We start from the raw sequence: 17,859 nt of genomic DNA, 5'->3' as shown, positions 1-17,859 counted from the left end.
TTTTTATGTAATAACTGGGCTGTTCCTGAGATTAGAATGTTGATTTTGTTGGGTGTGTTTAGTTAGTGACTTCAGAATTTTCCTATCAAAGCTAGACAAAAATGCATGGGGATGAAAACATACAGACAGAAATAATTAGCAAACTTTCTGGATCCAATTTAAATGTACTTTCCTTCTCGATTCCAAAATGTTTTGAATTAATTGATGAGCTCATAGTGAGAATTGATATAGAGAGAAGACTCCCAGAGCAAATCATACAAAATAAATTTTGTTCTGAAGCAAGAGCTGACACCCACTGTGTAATCAGAGTTTTGCTCCACAGGAACACCCTCCACCTCCCCACACCTCACCAAAGTCTGGTGTTTTTAATGTTTTTTCAAGTCTATATTTTAGCCAGAAGGATTTATATCAAGAATAAGCCATCAAGTTGTAGGGAGATGAAGAATGAAGGTCACAACCTTACTATTTTATCTTTCTATTACTCCCAGCCTAAAACTGGCTCCTGGGGTAATGCCTATTTCTGTAAGAAATTCTTTTCACTGATCTCTTCTTTGTGGTCCTCATAATAGGCTGCCTTCAAGAGCATGTAAGCATCTAATGTGCATGCATGGAGACTTCTTCAAGGGGGAAGAACCTGGCTCCTGAAGCCTGTGGGCTTCTACTTGACACCAGGAATTCTGAAGTGCCTGCACTCAAAAGAAATCATTCTCTTCCCTGGTGTCCTGATTAAAAAGAGCAATTCACAACTTATTTTAAGAGGCTGCAGACTCTAGAGGCTGAGCCGAGTTCCTCTCTTCTATTTACAGGTGGTTCATAGAGTATGACTTGGCAACGTTTTATTGTGTTTTCGTGTTACTTGTAAGAAAATTATTAAGTAAAAGCAGCCTGATGCTGACAGTATGATAAAACACATGCACGTTCTTTCCCTCGTCTATATGTATGTGTACACATGCAATAAGTTACTCAAAGTAAAAATAGGGTCTTTGCAAAGCCCGTTTACCAAATGGTACGGTTCATGTTTGCACGCATGTGTTCGTATACTGGCCTGTGTGCGTGTGTGTGAGCGCACACGTATGCCGCATGGATTGCACAAGGTGCTTTTAATAAATGAACTGTTAGCTTGCCTTTCATAACTCCATTTTCACCTCATTTAGTCTCTTGCCATCTCTTTTGGAGTCTTTGATTTCTCTGTTGAACTGAATAAAATATTCTGTGATTTGAAATTATTTCATCTGATATCAGAGGAGTTTTTCAAATCCTCTCAGGTGTGGTTTTATGAGCAAGCCAAATGTTTGCTCTCTGTTCTGTAACTACATCTTATGAAACACTTGTAGTAGATGTAACACCATAATAAATCACTAAATTAACCTGTTTTGTGAATTTAAAATGAAATTATTTAGTGAAGAAATTGCTTAATAAGCTTTGTCAAATACTATCTCGCCATCAAAAGTATATTATCTGAGATTAGATACATGAGTGAAACCTTAAGAATATAAGTAGTCAGATGGACGGGTAATAACATGTCGAAGATCTTTAATAAAACATGACCATCACAATATTTCATACTAACTCATTTGTTTTTTATGACTTTTTTAAATAGGGAAAACTGATATTTTATCTTTGGAGACTCTGCCTGTAAGAACTCTGAGTAATAGAGATTATGTCATTTGCTTGAGGTTTCTGCAGCTAGAAAGTAGAATAGTTTGGAAAAGAAGATATTTGATAAATATTAAGTATTCATTTAAAAAAACAATAACAAAGCTTTGTTAAATAAATATAAATAAGCTGAATAAACTATTTTTTTTCAGACCCACTAGACTTCTCTTGTCATTGCAGCCCTTTTTTGTTTATTTTTACACTATTTGACAGATAGTATGTGTGGAAATGTTAAATTTACAAAGAATTCTAGATTGGTTGTATATCTCCCTGGGGAGAGGCTTCTACAATGGTTTACATATTTTATATTTTCTTCTCCATCTTCTTTTCCCCTCTCTACTGCCACTCACTTATTCAGTATGAGAAAATCTTATCAGACATCCAGTTTATTTGAAGTATGGACCTAAGAGCTAGGGATACCAAGTTGAATGCAAAAAAACCCATACATTTTCATTGGAAAGGCAAATAAATTAAACTATTACCGTAGAATATGCAAAGGGAAAAAGGGGTGAGGGCATTAGAATCAAATGAGATGTGTATGTGTATGGATGTTGTGTAATGTTTTACATTTCTTATTTTATATTTTTCTTTGATGGATGCTCTAAAAACAAATTACATATATTGGCTGCACATTATCTATCATACTTCATACATTTTAAATAATAATAATGGCAGATGCCACCATCAGTGGAGATCAAATTTATATTCTTTAAGTAAAAAAATTTTCTACCTCACTTCTTTTTTCCACTTAAATTAAGCTTGGAAAGGAAATTGGATTTTTTTCTTCTCTTGCCACTAGTATAACACCAACTATTCTTAAAGGAATCATATTTATATTAAGTTTAAGAATTTTGAGTCCTTGAATTAAGGACTATATAGCGTTAGTTCTGTGGCCCTGGGAATGCAGGAGAAACAATAAAATGGCCGCCAGACTGCCATCTTCCCCCTACCCAGGGCTTTCCCACCAGAAAATGGGAAGATGTCCTTGAAGGACATCTGTCAAGGACACATCACCTTGAGTAAACCAAAACCTATGCAAGAAACAGAAACCAGCCACTTTGGAACTTTCCAACCCCAAACCTCTAACCTTACCAAATATGGTTATGAGCCCCCACCCTGCCTTGGCCCAATAAAAGCTCACTCAACCCCTTCCCGGGCATGACTTCCCTGACTCTCCTCTCCTGAGTTGGGGAACCTCGCCCGAGGGCGCCTTTAATAAACCTCGCCTTGCGCCTATCTTGCCTGGTGTCATGTGTATCTTGCCTATGAAAACTTACTTTTGGTGCCGAAACCCAGGAGGAGATCGAGGCCCCACCATGATGAGGAGGCTCTCTCCTCTCCCTACTGGGACCTGGACCTGCCTCTCTGAATGCCACTTCCAAAGCCTGGTGAATTTCCCCCAATTCTGCATCTCTCCAGAAAGCCCTGTCCTAATTACGGCCATGTCGACGGATCCCGCTGGTCACCAGGTGACCTCCGCGACTCCAGGAATTGGGAGACATCTTAATTTCACGGCAGTTGACACAGTCTCTCCACTACCCAATGCTGGACGAGGGGATGCCTTCCTCCAACCCTCAGATTGCCTGACAAGGAATCATGGGGGCCTCCCAATCCACCCCTAGGGTGTCTATTGGCTAAACTTAAGACCCTGGGACTGGACCAGGACCTACAAAAGCGACATCTCATACATTACAATAGCATCGCATCACCACAATACCAATCACACAATCCCAATGGCCTCCGGAAGCCACTTTTGATTACCAAATTCTCACAGATCTAGATAACCTAGGCAGACACCAAGTCAGATGGGCCGAGGTCCCTTATGATCAGGATTTCTGAACTGGCACCCTTGTCTACCCCTTCTCCTCCCCACTCCTATCCCAACTCCTGAAAAAACTTACCCCTTCTCATACTGATATTGCCCTCACCGACTCTCCCCTCACTTCTCCTTTTAGGCCAACCTCAATAACTATATTAAGGAATGCCAGTACCTGGCCCAGGCCTATGACCTTACCTGGCACAACCTACATGTGGTCCAAACCACCACCCTCACCACAGAGGAGAAGGAACGCATTCAGACTGCTGCCCAAGAACATGTTGATCAGGTCCATCTCACTGATGCCACGTGCCCGTTGGAGCTCAGGTGGTCCCAGCTGTAGAACCTGGACGGGACTGGCCAAGATGGCTGCTGGTGCCACAACCGCATGGTCCAGTGCCTCATTGCTGGCATGCGGGCAGCCTCCAACAAGGCGGTCAATTATGATAAAATTAGGGAAATCATTCAGGAACCCAGCCATATTTCTAAACAGACTTACTGGGCGCTGACTCAACACACTCACCTAGACCCAGCATCCCCGGCAGGGGTGACTGTTTTAGCTACCCACTTTATTTCTCAGTCAGCACCAACATTAGGAAAAAATTAAAGAAAGCAGAGGAGGGCCCATTTCTGATCTGGTGAAAATGGCATTTAAAGTCTTTAACTCCTGAGAGGAGGCAGCAGAACTTAAGCAGACTCCAACAGAAGGTCCAACTACAGACCCAAGCCCTGGTAGCAGCCCTGAGGCCAGCAGGTTCTGGGGGACAACAGAGGGGAAACTATATCCCTCTGGGGAATTGCTTCCAATGCGGAGCCGAAGGACACTGGACCCATCAGTGCCCCAATCCCAAAGTGCCTCCTAGTCCATGCCCTCAATGTCGCATGATGGGCCATTGGAAATCAGACTACCCCAGCACTGGGGGAATCCTTGGCATCTCCATGTGGGGGTGACCCTGAGATGGTAAGTCCCACTTTCCAGCTCCTTGGATTGGAGGATGATTGATGGAGCCCGAACTCAGACAACCCTCTCACCCACATCAAGCCCAGGGTCACACTCCAGGTAGTGGGTAATTCCATCTCCTCTCTGTTGGACACAGGGGCTCCCTATTCCATCCTGCCTTCCTACTTGGGTCCTACTCGTCCCTCCCCAGTCACAGTGATGGGAATTGACGGTACTTCCTCCACTCCAAAAGCCACCCCTTCCTTGTCATGCAGCCTGGATGACAAGGCTTCTCACACTCCTTCCTTATCATCCCTTCCTGCCCCATCCCTCTATTAAGCAGGGACATCCTCCATAAACTTCAAACCACCATACGTCTTTCTCCCTCTCCCTTAACTTCTGCTCATCTCATCCTCTCTCTGCTCCCCAGTGAATCACCCTCTATCCCAGACTACCTCCCCTTGGTAAACCCGTAAGTATGGGATATTTCCATTTCCAGACCTGTGGTAGCAACCCACCACATCCCAGTCAAGATACAACTGAAGGACGAGTCTACATTTCCATCCTGCCCACAGTTCCCTATCTCAATGACTCACCAGAGAACTTAAGCCTATCATCAACCACCTTCAGCAGCAGGGTCTCCTTATCCCTATTAACTTTCTATACAATACTCCTATCCTTCCTGTTAAAAAATCCTCAGGAGCCTATCACCTGGTCTGACTCTATTGCCCAACAAACGGCCTTAAACTCCTCACCAGCCCCCCTCCTATTCCTCAACACCCCCTCTACTTGATGAGGAGATTCGGGCCCTTGAGACATTAGGTGGCAGGTTAGGTGACAAGGGATGGTATTATGTCCAGGACAAGAATGCCCTCCTGAATGGTCTAATCCACACCCTCATTACTGACATCCACCAGTCTCTCCACATCAGTCCAAAGGCCCTATACCAATTTCTCCAACCTTTCACCACCCCCTCCTTTAAAAGACCATTAAGGATGTACATCAGGCCTTCAGAACCTGTTCTGCGGTCAACACCCAGAGTGGCCTCCACAGACTAGGACCCACCCATCAGCTCTGCAGGCATCAGCCAGGAGAGGACTGGCAACTTGACTTCACTCACATGCCTCCACACAAAACCTTCAGATAGCTACTAACTCTCATGGACACCTTCACAGGCTGGATCAAGGCGTTCCCCACCACTAGGGAAATAGCATACATAGTCACCACAATTCTCATTGAGCACATCATCCTGAGATTTGGACTCCCTCGAATCCTACAATCGGACAATGGACTGGCCTTCATCTCCAGCATCATGCAAGAAGTCTTTGAGAGCCTCAACATTACCTGGAAACTTCATATCCCTTATCATCCCCAGTCCTCAGGTAAGGTCCAGGGTGCCAATGGCCTCCTCAAGGAGCAACTCACTAAACTCACTCTGGAAACTCGCCTCTCTTGGCCAACCCTTCTCCCACTAGCACTCACCCAACTCAGGGCCTCTCCTTGTGTACGGTCAGGACTCAGGCCCTTTGAACTCTTGTACAGCAGACCCTTCCTGCTCAGTCACAATCCTCCTGCTTCTCTTCCGTCCCTCCTATCTTTTCTGCCTTATCTTACTCTCCTAAGAGCCCTTTTATGGGCTCATGCAGATGTGACCATTCCCGCCTGCAACAGCCCTGGTGGAGATTTCCCCCAGGCCCTAAATCCTGGGGACCAGGTTCTCCTATGAGAATTTCACCCAATGTCCTTACAGCCCAGGTGAATCAGCCCCCATACTGTTATTCTTATGACTCCCACCACAGCAAAACTTCTGGGGCACCACCCATGGGTACACATCTCCAGCCTAAAGCAAGCTCCACCACAGGATGGCTGGATTTCCCAGACCCTGGGGCCCACACAGTTGCAGATTTCCTGCACCACTTCTCCTCATCCTCCTCCTTCTACTCCCTGCATAGCTGCCCCTCCAGTGACCCTGAGTTCAGGTGGTGGTTCTTCCTAGTGGAAACTTGGACCCATGGGGATACCACATGATCTAGTCAGCTGGTCACCACAGATTGCCAGCTGGGAGGTTGCCAGCCCTAGCGGAAATCCTCACGAACCCCCTCCCCCGACAGAAAAGGGCTGTATTTCTTCCTCTGGTCATAGAGGTCTCCTTAGCATCTTCCTTAGTGACCACCAGACTAGGCACTGGGCCCCTAGCCCACTCCATAGATGCTATCCAAGATTTATCCAAACATGTCCGGACAGCCATCAAGGCCTTAGCTGAGTCCTTGGCATCCCTACAGTGGTAGATTCCTCAGTGGCCCAGGCTTGCATACATGAGGTTTCCAGAGTCACTGTTAACCAGCTTCTCCTGCATCCCTACTCCAGGCTGCCCACATCTGAGGAACCCTATGATGAAGGCCGAAGTAGCCAGATCTGAGTCACTGCCCCTATTACACCAAAAAGGTCAGAATGTTAGGTGGGCAGCCCTGGGAATGCAGGAGGAACAATAACATGACTGCTAGAACACCATCTTCCCCTACCCAGGACTTTCCCACCAGAAGAATATCTGTCAAGGACACATCACCTTGAGTAAACCAAAACCTATGGGAGAAACAGAAACCAGCCACTTTGGGACTTTCCAACCCCAAACCTCTAACCTTACCAAATATGGTTATGAGCCCCCACCCTGCCTTGGCCCAATAAAAGCTCACTCAACCCCTTCCCGGGCATGACTTCCCTGACTCTCCTCTCCTGAGTTGGGGAACCTCCCCTGTGGGTGCCTTTAATAAACCTCGCCTTGCACCTATCTTGCCTGGTGTTGTGTGTCTCTAACCTGTAAAACCTTACATATAGTTTACTGAGGAACCCCAAATCAATTTCTACCTTGACTGTAATGATGTTACTTATTGTTTCCAGAAAATGTGATATACAATCCCAGGCAGTTATTATATGGACTGCCTTCACAACATAATTCTGAGGAAGAAACTTTAAAACAGTATGCACTACAAATCAAGCATGAATTGGAGATGAAATATATACATTCAATTAAAAAAAAACAAACAAACCCAAAACCAAAAACCTGGGGCCTGTTGAGCATACCTCGTTTTTTGCTGAGGTTGTGATCTCAGGGTCCTGAGATGGAGCCCTGTGTCAGGCTCTGTGTGCTCATCATATGTGTGCTTGAGATTCTCTCTCCTTCTCTCTCTACTCCCCACCCCCTGCTCATGCACTGCTGTCTCTCTCCCTCAAATAAATAAATAAATCTTAAAAACAAAACAAAACCCAAACTATTGTATATTGTGGCCACTCTTTCTTTTGATATATTTTCCTGGTGTTTTGCTCACCACAATGCACTGGAGTCGGCTTTGCAAAACATATGAATGCATAATGGACTGGAGATGAAAAATTATGGCCACTTCTTAAAATGATGTCTTTCAGGCTATAAATGAAATTTTCCTTTTATGGCTTAAAGTATTTTGTTAAATACAAAAATCACCATTAACTTCATGTAAGATTTTTCTAAATATCACAAAAACCCATACATACTGAAAGGCAACAGATATACTTGATTGTTTTATGTTTTCAGTGAGTATCTCTGGTAAAATCTATCATTAAAAGTGTCTATTTTCTTCAGTTCACAGTTAAGAGAATAATATATTAATAACATTTTTCTTTTCTTTTTTTATTCATTTGTTTTTATCATAAATGCAATTTGACAGATGGCAGATGTCAAAATCAATATAGAGTGGTATCCATGACTACACATTTCTTTGTTCAGTTGTGTAAAAATCATTTAAAATACACATAAGAAAAATTTACTGGAATATATGTTTAAACACAGTATCAGTACTAACATAATCCAGATATAGATTAGAAGATGCTACACACATGGTTTGGCCTTCACTGTTTTCCTGGTCTGCTACAGTTTATTCAAGGAAACAAGGAGAATGTGAGATATTTCAGCAATTCTCTCTTCCTCTAATCCCTAGAGATTAGAATGAATAATGCAAATAAATTTAGACACACCTTTATCAGATTTGGCCTAGAGAAAGAGGACTTGCCCCTGAATTTAATTTAAATGCATATTTGATTGGAGAGATGGTCTTAAAAGGTTAGATTATACTATCTAACATACCTTTATTACTTTAAAATATGTCTGAGACTCTGTGAGTAAGGAAATCAAGTTCTAGAGACAATTAAAAGCTTATCCCAAATAATGTCCCTTGTGGATGGCAGAAAACAGATTTATGTCATGTATTTCAGTTTCTCAAGTGAGTGATCCTTGCAGTCTTCTCTGTTCACTCTCACCTCTGATCTTTCCATTGCTGACCTGGTAAGAAAATGCTACTTCATGCAAAATGTTGGTAACAATACACACATTCCATATTGCTTTGTGCATGTAGAACCAATTACGCCATGAACCATCATATACACTAATAAGGTCAGTGAAAACAATGCCTTTAGAATATTGAGCCAGTTTTACACCACATACCAATTTTGTGGCAGGCATAAAGAAATTGTTTTTAAATTTATTTTACATTCTTATTCAAAAGCATTTTCAAATCAAACATCCTTCAGACGTCCTTTAACTATTTTGCTGGGGCTTAGGAAAAATGCAAAGTAATACACTTTCAGGTGTACACTGTACAGTATAATTTGCATACAAATGCATTTTAACTGAAAAAGATCAGGGCAAGGTTTTAAACATGTTTCTACATTGAACTTTTAGGCATTGTGTAAAGTTGAATATAATATAAAATTTGGAATTCTCTCTAGTTTGACACATTCTGTATGGACTAAGTTTGTGTTTTCCAGGTAGCAAGTTACTAATTTTACTGAAGGTGTTGCAGAAAGAGTCATATACTTTTAAACAACATTAATGCATCAGATCATTCAATATCCTTTCATGCTCATGCTTCATCAAAGACTTCCAAACCCAGATATTAATATTTGATGGATATTTAGAGTTGGGGATCTTGATGGAATAAAGGGAGATTTTTTCCTCAATGTCATATAAGATATTAGTAATAAATCATAAAACTGGTTACAGAATTTTGACATTTCAGTATAACTTACTGTATCAATGTATTAAAAATGATGTGAAAGGTAGGAAGAAAATATTTTCTAGGAACCCAACAAGATGAAATGTATATGGAGCCCTCCTTAAAATATAAATAAAACTGGGTAACCAAGAAGAAATGCAATAGCTAAAGAAAACTTATACATTTAAGGTAATTTCAAGATCAATAAAGCTGGTAAGGGAAATAAAGATAATTGAAAAAGATTTTCATGAATTTACATTTTTTTCAATAATGATAGGATAAAAAGTTGTGTGTGCCATTCTTTCAGATTAATACATATCTAAGTAAATAGGCTAACTGCACAATTGAAAAAATGAAAATGAATTAGATATAGCATAGAAAGAAATGGGAGAAATGGTATTTGAGAAATATAAATGCAGTATTTATTCATATATATATCACCCAAAATTCATTCAGAAAATCTTTCTTGAGAAGGTGCTATATGGTAGGTATGGTGCTAGGCACCAAAGATTCACTAGTGTGCAAATACAGCCATAGGGCCTGTCCTTAGAGTGTTTATAATGACTAACCATCTAAAACATTTAAGAGATTGACAGAAATAATTGTGTAGATTCTAAATAGCTTAAAAAAAACAGTTTATTGAGTCATACTTGATGTACAAAGCACTAAACATAATGTATACAATTTGGTAACATTAGACATGCACATACTGCTGTGCAATCAAGATAAAACTTGATGCCTTTTCATGATGAAAATTATCAACAACTGTTATAGAAGGAACTTATCTTAATATAATTAAAAAAAATATGAGAAGTCCGCAGTTAACATGACACTCAATGGTAAAAAACTGAAAGTTCTTTCTCTAAAATCAGGAACAAGACAAGGATGTCCATTCTCACCATTTATATTTAGCACAGTACTAGAAGTTCTAGCAGAGTACTTAGGTAAGAAAAAGAAATAAAAGGCATACAAATTAGAAATGAGGAAGTAAATTATTGCTCTTTGCAGATGACATGATCTTATTTAGAGAGAATTTTAAATTCCCCCAAAACTTGTTAGAACTAAAGAGAAAAATTAATAAAGTTACAGGATACACCATCATTGTGCAAAATCAGTTGTGTTTCTATGTACAAAAAACAAAGTATCTGAGAATAAAATTAAGCATATGTTAGCATCAAGGCACTGGGTGACTAGTCCATTGAGCATTTGCCTTCATTTCAGGTGATTAGGTTCCTTGCTCAGCAGGGAGACTGCTTCTGCCTCCATCCCTCACCCTGCTGTTGTACTCTCTCTCTTTTTCAAATAAATAAATAAAATCTTAAAAAAAAAAACTAAAAAAAAAAAAGGAATATATTAGCATCAACAAGAACAAAATGCTTAAGAATAATTTAACCAAGGAGGTGAAAGACCCATACACTGAAAACTATAAAACATCCATTATAGAAATTACAGAAGAAACAAGTGGTAAATCACCCTGTATTCATGAATTGGAAGAATTAATATTGCTAAAATATTCATACTACCCAAAGCGATTTGTGGATTCAATGGAATCATTACCAAAATCCCAATGGCATTTTTCACAAAATAGGATAAAACAATCCTAAAACTCACATGGAACCACAAAGACCTTGAATAGCCAAAACAATCTTGAGAAAGAACTAACCTGGATGCATCACATGTCCTGTTTCCAAATATATTATAAATCTACAGTGATTAAAACCATACGGATAGCTCTTTACACGATATATTGATGCTGCTTTTCTTTTTTCTTTTTTTTTTTTTTTAAGATTTTATTTGTTTATTTGACAGACAGAGATAGTCGGAAAGAGAGTGAATACCAGCAGGGGGAGTGGGAGAGGGAGAACAGGCTTCCTGCTGAGCAGGAAACCCAATGCTGGGCTTGCTCCCTGGACCCTGGAATCATGACCTGAATCAAAGGCAGACCCTTAACAACCGAGCCACCTAGGTGCCCCAAATTGATGCCACTTTTAACTACATGAAGGGAAGTGACTCAGTTTTAAAATCTATGGTCTTTACTTGGCTCATAAAATGATTATTGTCTGATTTTGCTTTCACAGTAACTAAATATTCATAACATCTAAAAATATCAGTTTAAAAATATATTTGACATCAACCATGGAAACATTTTTCTAAATATGTCTCCTTCAGCAAGGGAAACAAAAGCAAAATTAAACTATTGGAACTACATCAAAATAAAAAGCTTCTGCTCAGTGAAGGCAACCATAAACAAAACAAAATAAGTAACCTGCTTAATGGGAGAAGATATTTGCAAACGATCCATCTAATAATGGGTCAATATCCAAAATTTATGAAGAATTTATAGGACTCAACACTATTAATAATAATAATGATAATCCAATGAAAAAAATGAGCATAGGACCTGCATAGACTTTTTTTTTCTATACAGATGGCCAGTGGACACATGAAAAAATGCTCAGCATTACTCATCAGAGAAATATAAATGAACCACAATATTACTTCACACCTATCAAAATGGCTAAAAGAAAAAACAAGAAATAGCAAGTTTTGGCAAGGATGTGGAGAAAAAAAGAACTCTCTTGTACTACGGGTGGGAATGCAAATTGGTACAGCCACTGTGGAAAACAATATGGAGATTCATAAAAAAATTAAAAATAGAATTACTCTTGGGTTTTCCATATAAAGAATCATGTCATCTGCAAAGAGAGCTTGAGTTCTTCTTTGCCAGTTTGAATACCTTTTATTTCTTTTTGTTGTCTGATTGATATTGCTAGGACTTCTAGTACTATGTTGAACAACAGTGGTAAGAGTGGACATCCTTGTCATGTTCCTGATCTCAGAGAGAAGGCTGTCAGCTTTTCCCCATTGAGAATGATATTTGCTGTGGCTCTTTCATAGATAGATTTTATGAAGTTGAGGAAATTTTCCCTCTATCCCTATACTTTGAAGTATTTTAATCAGGAATGGATTCTGTATCTTGTCAAATGCTTTTTCTGCATCAATTGAGAGGACCACATCATTCTTCTCTCTTCCCTTGTTGATTTGTTCTATCACATTTTTTGATTAGCGAATGTTGAACCAACCTTGTTTCTACTAGAACTCATACAGCAATTCAGTAATGTGGCAGGATACAAAATCAATTTACAGAAATCAGTTGCTTTTGGTTTCTTATACACTAGCAATGAAAATATAGAAAGGGAAATTAGAGATTCAATTCCATTTATTATAGCATCAAGAGCCATAAGATACCTAGGAATAAACCTAACCAAAGAGGTAAAAGATCTGTCCTTGAGGAACTATAGTACACTCATGAAAGAAACTGAAGAAGACACAAAAAGATGGAAGAGCATTCCATGCTCATGGATCAGAAGAATAAATACTGTTAAAATGTCTATACTGCCTAGAGCAATCTATACTTTTAATGTCATTCTGATAAAAATTCTACCAGCATTTTTCAAAGAGCTAGAAGAAACAATCCTAAAATTTGTATGAAACCAGAAAGAGACCCTGAATTGCTAAGGAAATGTTGAAAAAGAAAAACAAAACTGGGGGCATCAGGTTGCCTGATTTCAAGCTTTACTACAAAGCTGTGATCACCAAGACAGCATGGTACTGACACAAAATCAGACACATAGACCAATGGAACAGAGTAGAGAGTGCAGATATGGACCTCAACTCTATGGTCAAATAATCTTCTACAAAGCAGGAAAAATATACAGTGGAAAAAAGTCTCTTCAATAAATGGTGCTGGCAAAATTGGAAAGCTAAGTATAGAAGAATGAAACTAGGCCATCCTTTTACACCATACACACAGATAAACTCAAAATGGATAAAAGACCTCAATGTGAGGCAGGAGTCTATCAAAATCCTAGAGCAGAACATAGGCAGTAATCTCTTCAACATCTGCCACAGCAACTTCTTTCGAGATATGTCTCTAAAGGCAAAGGAAACAAAAGTGAAAATGAACTTTTCGGATTTCATTAAGGTCAAGTTTCTGCACAGCAAAGGAAACAGTCAACAAATAAAAGAGGCAACCCATGGAATGGGAGAAGATATTTCCAAATGACACTACAGACAAAGGGCTGATAACCAAGATCTATAAAGAACTCAAACTCAGCACACACAAAACAGATAATCACATCAAAAATTGGACAGAAGACATGAACAAACACTTCTCCAAAGAAGACATACAAATGGATAACAGACACATGAAAAAATGTTCATCATTAGCCATCAGGGAGATTCACATCAAAACCACATTGAGATACCAACTTACATCAGTTAGAATGGCTAAAATTAGCAAGACAGTACACAACAAGTGTTGGAGAGGATGTGGAGAAAAGGAAACCCTCTTACACTATTAGTGGTAATGCAAGTTGGTGTAGTCACTTTGGAAAATAGTGTGGAGATTCCTTAAGAAATTAAAAATAGAACTTCCCTATGACCCTGCAATTGCACTATTATGCATTTGCCCCAAAGATACAGATGTAGTCAACGGAAGGGCCATCTGTACCCCAATGTTCATAGCAGCAACAGCCACAGTCACTAAACTGTGGAAAGAACCAAGATACCTTTCAACAGACACATGGATAAAGAAGATGTGGTCCATATATACAATGGAGTATTATGCCTCCATCAGAAAGGATGAAAACCTAACTTTTGTATCAACATAGACAGGACTGGAAGAGATTATGCTGAACGAAATAAGTTAGCAAGAACAGTCAATTATCATATAGTTTCACTTACTTGTGGAGCATAAGGAATAACACTGAGGACATTGGGATATGGAGAGGAGAAGTGAGTTGGGGGAAATTGGAGGAGGAGTCAAACCATGAGAGACTGCGGACTCTGAGAAACAAACTGAGGGTTTTGGATGGGAGGGGGGTGAGGGGTTGGGTGAGCCTGGTGGTGGGTATTGTGGAGGGCACATATTGCATGGAGCACTGGATTTGATGCATAAACAATAAATTTTGGAACACTGAAAAATATTAAATTAAAAAGATAAATAGGAGCGCCTGGGTGTCTCAGTAGGTTAAGCCTCTGCCTTCGGCTCAGGTCATGATCTCAGGGTCCTGGGATCGAGCCCCACATCGGGCTCTCTGCTTAACGGGCAGCCTGCTTCCCTTCTCTCTCTGCCTGCTGCTCTGCCTACTTGTGATCTCTCTCTCTGTCAAATAAATAAATAAAGTCTTTAAAAAAAAAAAAGAAAAAAGATAAATAGAATTACTCTGTGATCCAATAATTCTACTGCTGGGTATTTACCCAAAAGAAAAAAAAAAAACAGTAATTTGAAAAGATATGTGTACCCCTATGTTTATTGCATTATTTACAATAGCCAAGATATGAAAATAACTTGTGTCCATGGATAGATGAATGGATGAAGAAGATGCGGTATATATAAACTATGGAATATTACTCAGGCATAAAAAATGAAATCTTGCCATTTGTAAGAAATACCATATAAATTAACTCAAATTAGAATTTAAGAAACAAAATAAATGAGCAAACAAAGAAAAAAAGAGAGACAAACCAAAAAATACTCTTTTAAAAAAAGATTTTATTTATTTATTTGAGAGGGAAAGAATGAAAGAGAGAGAATGAGGGGGGGTAAAGTCAGAGGGGAAGCATGATGGTTGCCAGAGGGGAGGTAAGTGGAAACTGGGGGTGATAGATAAGGGAGATTAAGAGTATACTTATCTTGATGAGCACTGAGAAATGTATAGAACTGTTAAATCATTATATTATACACCTGAAGCTGTTGTTAATTATACTTGAATTAAAAAAATACTCAGGGATAACAATATTTTAACTATTTAAATATTTTACTATTTTAATAGTTTAACTAGAAACAATATTTATTTAAATATTTAATAATATTTTAACTAAATTTTGTTTATAGCTTACAATACATAATACACACATATGTAAAATATTTAATATGCATAACTGAACTGACTAGAAGATAAACGAAATTCTTAGGAAACAGAAGGTATCAGAAAATCATGTGTCCTGGGGCACCTGGGTGGCTCAGTGGGTTAAAGCCTCTGCCTTCGGCTCAGGTCATGATCCCAGGGTCCTGGGATCGAGCCCCACATCCGGCTCTCTGCTCTGCGGGGAGCCTGCTTCCTCTTCTCTCTCTCTCTGCCTGCCTCTCTGCCTACTTGCGATCTCTGTCTGTCAAATAAATAAATAAAATCTTTAAAAAAAAAAAAAAAGAAAGAAAATCATGTGTCCTGATACATGAGCACTGGGATATATATGTGCCCAGGAAATTTTCATATGTTGTATTGTCCATAGCATTGCCTGTGCAGGGCTATGTGCTCAGCCTAGAGCCTGCAAAAAACCTGCACAAAGCCAGGACCTCTGACCTCTAATACTCAATGAAAGGGGAATCTAGGAAAATAACCACACCTTACTGAAGGAGATGTTTAAATTATTAATAATGGCAGTAACACATTTTTAATAAAAATATTTGTCTATCTTGCTCTGGACATTGATACTGGAAAAGAAAGTTTTCCCTGACAATTCATTCCATAAGCTGACTCTCATGGGGGGTTGAAGCCAATTTATTATCATATTCTTCGTGTGATATGGATGAAAACAATCAAATATTAAGATATTGGACATGTTGGGTAAAGTGCAAGATTGATCTAAAGAATTGACAAAAACTGTATCATGATAAAATTGGTCATAGACTAGGAATAGAGGAAAACTTCCATAATCCAATAAATCTTTGTAGATCTACAACAAATAACACTAATGAACTATTAGAATCATCCTCTTTAAAATCAAGAACAACAATTGAGGCCCACTTTCAACCCTCTTATTAAAGATTATTCTGGGCTTCCAAGCCAGAGCAATTAGAACATAAAAATGAATAAAAGAAATCAAGATTGTTTTTTTAAAAAAAAGAAAGAAGACTGTTATTGGCGATTGATGTGATAGCCTAGAACAGAGATCAGCAAACAATGGCCCACAGGCCAAAACTGGTTTGCTATCTATCTTTGTAAGTCAAGTTTTGTTGGGTCACAGCCATGCTGTGCTTATTCATTTATGTACTGTCTATGGCTGCTTTCATGCTACAATGGCACAGCTGAATAATTGTTAGAGACCATATGACCCTTAGAGTCTAAAACGTTTACTACCCAGCCCTTTAAAGAAAAAAAAAAACATTGTGAACGTCTGACCTACTGTCTAAAATTATGAGAATTAACAAAATAGTTTTATCACCTTTGTCAAAAATGCCAATAAAAACTCAGATCTCGGGCTTGGTGCTGGGCCTGGAGACTGCTTAAAATTCTCCCTTGCCGTCTGCACTGCCCAACCCCACTCTGTGAGTCTTTAAAAAAAAAAAAAAAAAAAAAAAAATTTAAAAGTCTTCTCAAGAAGAAAAAAGGTTGGAGATATTTTTCTATCAGGTGACACATTGTAAAGTAACAATATTTAAATCAGAATAATATTGAAACAGAGATAGAGAAATAGACCAATAGAACAAAAAAGGAAACTCAGACACGTATAAATATGGAAGCTTGATCTATTACAAATGTGGCATTAGAGTTTAATGAGGAAAATATATTATTTAGGAAATGGTAGAGGGAATTGTTTATCCATAAACATATGAAAACAATCAATTGTGTAAGATGAAATCTAAAATAACCTAAGGAGAAAATATAGGACAAATCTTTATAAAACTGAGATGGGCAATTATTTCATTAAAAATACAAAAAGTGCATAAAGCATAACGGAAAAAGCTACTACATCTGAGTGCACTGAAATTATCTGTTTATCAATATGCACCATAAAAATAGTGAAAACACAAACCATGGCCATACAGGGGTCATTTCCCACAGTTAACCAACAGTGTGTTTGTGTCCGAAATAAGTAAAGAATGACCCCAAATAACGCAAAGACAAAATGTTTCAGTAAAAATAGCCCCGATCTAGGAAACAAAGATGGGAAATAAACTTGTGAGAAATGTACTCAATTACTCAGTTATTCAAAGCAAATAAAAATGACAGGATGGGTCATCTTACGTTCACCGGACTGGCAAAATTTTAAAAAAGATTGGAGATCGCAGCTCCAAAGCTTTTATTCCTTGTCGTTGCAACTTTGAATTCACACAACTATTGCGCTCCAGTAGTTTCTTTCCTACAGACACACCCCAGTGAAACTCCCCAGTGTGCTGGGAAACAGGCACCAGAATGTTTAAAGCAACAATGTGTCTAGCAACAAGTTCCTAGAGACAGAATAACTGAGTGAAACATCCATCAGAATAAATCTCCAAAGCAGAAAGCTGAGTAAATAAAGCAAGGCACGCAAGAGTATATACAGTATGAGTCCATGAATAAAATATCCCAGAATACACAAGACTCAACCTAATCATGTTTAGGAATACATATGTATGTAGCCAAATTATGAGGAAA

The sequence above is a fragment of the Mustela lutreola genome, chromosome 6 (genome assembly GCF_030435805.1).
Source record: "Mustela lutreola isolate mMusLut2 chromosome 6, mMusLut2.pri, whole genome shotgun sequence".
NCBI lineage: Eukaryota > Metazoa > Chordata > Mammalia > Carnivora > Mustelidae > Mustela > Mustela lutreola.
Note: the sequence above shows the minus strand (reverse complement) of the source record.